The sequence below is a fragment of the Peromyscus eremicus genome, chromosome 19, assembly GCF_949786415.1.
Source record: "Peromyscus eremicus chromosome 19, PerEre_H2_v1, whole genome shotgun sequence".
NCBI lineage: Eukaryota > Metazoa > Chordata > Mammalia > Rodentia > Cricetidae > Peromyscus > Peromyscus eremicus.
In genome coordinates this window covers 74489077-74495076 of record NC_081435.1, presented here as the reverse complement: position 1 = coordinate 74495076, position 6000 = coordinate 74489077, and positions in this window count along the sequence as shown.

Here is a 6000-nt window from a genome sequence, read left to right as displayed (position 1 = left end):
TGGCTGACTGCAGATCGCTGGAGTCAAGATGGCGGAGCCGAGCCGCAGCTGGCGTGCGTGCACTCAGGAAGCGGAGGAGTGCCTCTTTCGCTGGTCTCAGAGCTAAGGTAGGGAGCTGAGACCGGACTAGCTGCTCCCTTTTTCGGGAATGGAACCGTGTAGGTGTTCCCTGGTTATATGGAACTTTGCAGGCGGGTTTAGGTACCCGCTAGCCGGGGAGGAGGCTGAGGGCAGGAGCCACCCAGGCTTTTGGGATTTGCCCCACGTGAGCGCCAGATATTGGTGGAATTATTTAGGCCACTCCACTCCACGTAGTTAAAAGGAGATTTATTTAATGGCGTAACTTACAAATTAAGGGATAGGTAGGTCGCGGGGTCTGGGGAAGGTGTATCACAGTCCAGCGGTGTTCTCTGGAGCTCTCCTCTGTCTACCTCCACCATCCAGCGTCCTGGAACCAAGAGAGCGTTCGCCGATCCGGATCTCGGGTCCCCAGGCGCCTCCCTTGGCCCCGCCTTGTAGGCGTGACAGTTGCCGAAGTCTCAATGGGGGTTGGAACTTCCAGAACAAAGCTGGAATGGCTACCCACTACTTTCCCCTAAGGCCTCTGAGTCACAACATTTTAAGATAATTCTCTAGAAAATGACAACATAGCCATGTTCTATTCTGCAAAATCTGTCAGCTAAAATAAGATAAATTACCTGATCACATCCCTTAAAAATTAGAAAATTCAAAAAAAAATAGAAAATCCAATGCCTGTTTCAGATGTAAAATGTCCTATGTGACATCGTCAACTGAAATGAAACCACTTAAGATTTCTGAGAGATCTCTGGAACAGGATGTACTTATTTTGACTAAATGTTGCCTATCTGTGATCAATATGTAAGAAAATACCACACTTAAAGATCTAATGTTTTCCTATTCTAAAAATTACATTGATGATGATAATTTGTGTTTCTGGGGCCATAAATGGCACAGTAATTTATATATGTGAAGGCTAATCTAGCAACCCACAACAGTTTCTGAATACTGAGTTTAATACTAGAAAAAAGACATCATAAAATAAAATATCAGGTGACTCATCTTTTATTCTAGATTTTACTTCAGAGCACCAATAAGCCAGGCAGAGAAAGCAGAGTCAAATCTGGGCAGCATACTGTGACTGAATATTTCAGGCGCAGGTATGAGTCACTCATTTATTTTGTCCACATTTCCCAGTCCAGCATTATGAAGACTGAGCCTTCTGATCTTATCCATAAAAGAGTAGACAGCTGGAGCACACAAGAACATCTTGAATACAGAGAGACAGTGGTAGTCTCCTCAAGACTATATTATTTACTGTGCACTCATAATTTATGAGGGTGCTGTTTGTTTATATCAAAATGATATTGGAAGCTTTTGTTAGGAAACTGAAGAATCACTAACAAATCCAACAAAACAATACACATAATTATTAGTGCTATGAAACAGTAAATGATTCTTAAATCAGTAATGAGTATTGTTATTCTATTTTTATGTAGACTGGACTAAAAAAGAACGCTGATATTAACTCAGAATTGAGACAGATTTATAAAATGAGGTGTATTGTTAAATGAATTCTTAGCCAGCCACGTAAATGGAGAGGCTAATGTTCCAGATGAAAATTTAAGTGACTTTGTAAATATTTAAATATTTGTAGAGAAAATAAACTCATTTGAAAACAATATGTAAAATATTAAGAAGGAAATATGAATTGCATGATACTGAGTCATATTTCAGTTTACCCAAGACTCACTTTCTTCCTCAACAATAATAACTCTAAAAATTAACCAAGGACATTGAATATTAAAATCAATCTTGTAAAGTATCTATAATATTAATTAATGGAAAAAACCAGATGTGCATTCCTCTCTTATGTGCTGTGTACAGGAGGTGGTTGACTCAGTGTCATCTCCAACATGTACACAGAATGTTGTATTATATGTGGTACTTATGGTTCTTTGATGGTCAGGTTCCCTAGATAGACTTTATTAAAGATAAAATCACACATTAATTTCATTTTTCCTCTAACTGTGTTGAAATTTGACTTACATACACAATTTATTGTTTGCTTTCTGGTATTTTGTAGAAACAGAAATGGATGAATATAGTACAAAGCGTGTTTCCTTAAATCAATCGTTTAGGTTATGAACTGATATAGGGAAGTTTACAAAACAACAGACACTTAGAACACCAGGTATATAAAAACAAACCTCCAGGTTTCAGATGGTGGAAGGTGGAGTGTAGCTTGAGTTTTCCTGCCTGGCCCACAGGCAGGACAAATCTCTCTCACCTGCCAGTCCCAAGCCGCTCAAACTCGATCAAGTAAACACAGAGACTTATATTGGTTACAAACTGTATGGCCATGGCAGGCTTCTTGCTAACTGTTCTTATAGCTTAAATTAATCCATTTCCATAAATCTATACCTTGCCATGTGGCTCATGGCTTACCGGCGTCTTCACATACCATTTGTCATGGTGGCGGCTGGCAGTGTCTCCCTCACCCAGCTTCCTGTTCTCTCAATTTTCCTCTGTTAGTCCCGCCTATACTTCCTGCCCGGCCACTGGTTAATCAGTGATTTATTTATTGACCAATCAGCAACACATTTGACATACAGACCATCCCACAGCAGTGGAGGAGCCTTTAGCTGAACAATTTGCAATACGAGTGCCATTTGTCCTCTTAATCAATTGAGTACCATAAGTTCACCCAGGAAAGTATGGAACGTGAGCTTCGGCTGACAGCACAGCCATGTTTGCTGTGATGTCATTACCATGCCATGGTCACATGTTTCAAATGTTCTTAGTTGTTACATAATAATCTTCTCCTTTCTGTTTCTCTTGCAGTTCAGTATTCACCTTAAGAGAGCATAAATTTTACCACTTGTTGTATTTGCTGGTAGATTTATTCTCTCAGCTGGAGGTTAGAGATTTTGAAGGTAGGAGTATCATTTTTATTTCCTTATTTTCATAATTAGGTTTAGATTTTATCAAAGAGTATATGCCTTGTGCACATTTATTGGATTTGAATTATAACTTGATATCAAAAAGAAATACATCACAGAGTCAGACTCATAAAACTGCTACAGTAATTTGTTAAGCACATATACCAACTATATTGTACCAATTACAATTATTGTAATTGATATTCAGCAATATCATACAAACATATACTTACAGAAAATTTTGTTATACAAAGTACAACTAAATGCAAACTCTAACACCGAGACCAGACAAAGGAGCTTCCAAGTCTCCCAGAATAAGTTGCTTTCTTGGAGCTGGGAGACAATTGCTCATACCTTTGTTTCCTTGTTTCTCCCGTCCATTTAATATGTCATAAACCACGCTTATTCTGATCTCAGTTGTTTATTTAATTGGCAGGTTTCACAGAAAATTCGCCCTTGTGTCTACAAACTTTCAGTTCTTCCTTACACAGAAGACAGTGGAATTTTTCAAAATGTCAAACTGAGAAAATTCAAAAAAGCTAACAGCGCTGAGAGAACCAGAGTACAGATATCCAATTATTATTTTCAGAATCTCTTCCTGGAGAATGTCAATCAAAGTCTCCAGGTGGACTGCTGCAGCAATGCAAGTTATCAATACAAAAAACACCAGCAATGTTTCTCTATGAGTATCCAAATATTTTATCATGCAAATTCCATGATTATTTAATGAAAATAGTGGACATTAAAACATCTTTGATATAGCCATATGTGATAGTTAAAGGTAGTAAAATTTTTAAAAAAATAAGACAGACCATACTGAAATAAACAGTGTAATTATGGGGAAACTCAGTAGAAGGGTTCTTAAATTTCCAAAATACGTTTTTCATGAAACAATTCTATTAATAATGGGAAAACTTGTCAGTAAACAGAATGTTCAACTAGCTTATTGACTGTAACTATAATATTAAGACCTTTGAATTGAAAATGTAGTGAGTAGAAGATGTTGAATTCTCTATGCAAATTTAAGGTTGTGATAAGGCTTTCTGTGCATGTCTGTGAATAGAGACACATATCATTATCAAAGCTAATGACTTCCATTCACAAGAAAAAAATTCTAAGAGTTTTTATTTCCAGTAGGGCATGATCTAGACCTTAATTTTTATATGTCTGTTCTATGTAGTGTATCTTTGGCATCAAGTGATACAAATGAATTTCACTATTTAAAGGTAACGTGATTACTGTAGAAGTAAAATGCTCCAGGAAGTTGTGAAACTTGCTGTATTGTGGTGACAGTTTTGGAAATCCTGATCCTACAGTGAGGTTTATTACTTAGACAAATATATATATATATATATATATATATATATATGCTTATTTTAAAATATTTTAGTATATTAATATACTTACACTAATATGTATAAATTGCACTTACTGTAAATACAATTTCTTTAATACCTAATAAAGAGTATCATAAAATTATACATTATTTCTAATTATAAAAATAAATATGACTTGGGTTCACATGTTTTCATTTCTGTAAAAGCCCTAAAGTAAAATGTTAAAATAGTATTTTAAGCATGCCTATTGGCAACTGCATTAATAATTGCATGTTTCTCACCAGTAACTAGGTCAAAGAGAGCAAGCTCTCCACTTGGGAATTGAAAATTGTAGCTTTAGGGACAATTGAGTATACATCCACTCTTCAGGCTAAATCCTAAACCAAGTTCTCATTTCACTGAAGAATGAACTAATAAGTAACAACTTTATAAATATGTTAGAAAATAATTTTTAAATCTGTGAAAATCAACTTAGATAACTAGTTCAAATAGGAAAAATATAAAATAAAATGACCATACCATATAAATATTGTTTCCTAAACTCTTTTTCTCTAATTCTTGAATTCTTTTAATCAGAATTAGTTATTTTAAACATATTTCTCTTTAAAATCATAATAGAAGTGCATCACGAAAGTCCTAATTCTAAATTGATGACTTTTTTCCATGTAAAATAAGACTATCTTAAAAATGAAGGAACACAAATTTTATTTAACCTGATATGAAATCTTAAGTATAATATTTAAAAATAATTTATTCAGTAATTTCTACAATAATTTCAGATGACAAGACCAGAGCATTTGCTTTTTATTTTTATTTTTTAAACATTTTTATTTGTTTTTGAGAAACTCACACAACATATTTAATCATATTGTTTACCCTTCTCTATCTCTGCCTCCCTAGGCACCCAATGTTATATTCTCTCACTTAAACAACAATGACCTGGTATTCAATTTGTGTTGGCCAACTACTCCTGAGTATGAGGCCTTCCTTGGAGTGTGATTAATATATCCAAGAAAACTGATTTTCTATCTCTCAATAATTATCAATTGTGAATACAGTGTTAGCTAGGGCTGGGACTTTTTATTTACTTCGTCTTCTACTTATTGGGATTTTGTGTGATTTGATCTTTTGCTTTATCCAAGAGAAAATTTCCTTTGTGTCCATGTGATTAATTGTTGATAGTTTACTGCTTCAGACATATAATTGATAAAAAGTTGAAAACGACTCAGGTATTTTCTTCTACTACATCACCATTCACAATACCTGACCTATGGAATTGGATTAGCTGTCTGTTAATAGAGGAACAGATTTTAAAATATGTGTTTAATTTATATTATGGAATATTCTTAATATTGCCCACTTTCTCCCGTGTTTGGAATCTAGATTAGAGTAGAAGGCAAAGTAGTTGTGAAGAAAATGTTAGCCAGCAGGATAGGATGAAAGAAGATAAATCAAGGTAATCATGAGATATGTGTATGTTTTACAGTCCTGAAGAAAACATTATCATTAAACCCCAAAATTTGAACAATGAATACATGCTAATATTATAAATGATTATGAAAAATGTTTATATAGTTTTTAAATATGCTGATAACTTTCATATTTCCTATTGGAAATTTAAATAATTTCAATCTTTAAAAATCTATATATTCAAGTAAAAGTGCATGCTTCAGGGAGATAGGTTTTTTTTTTCTTCATGCATG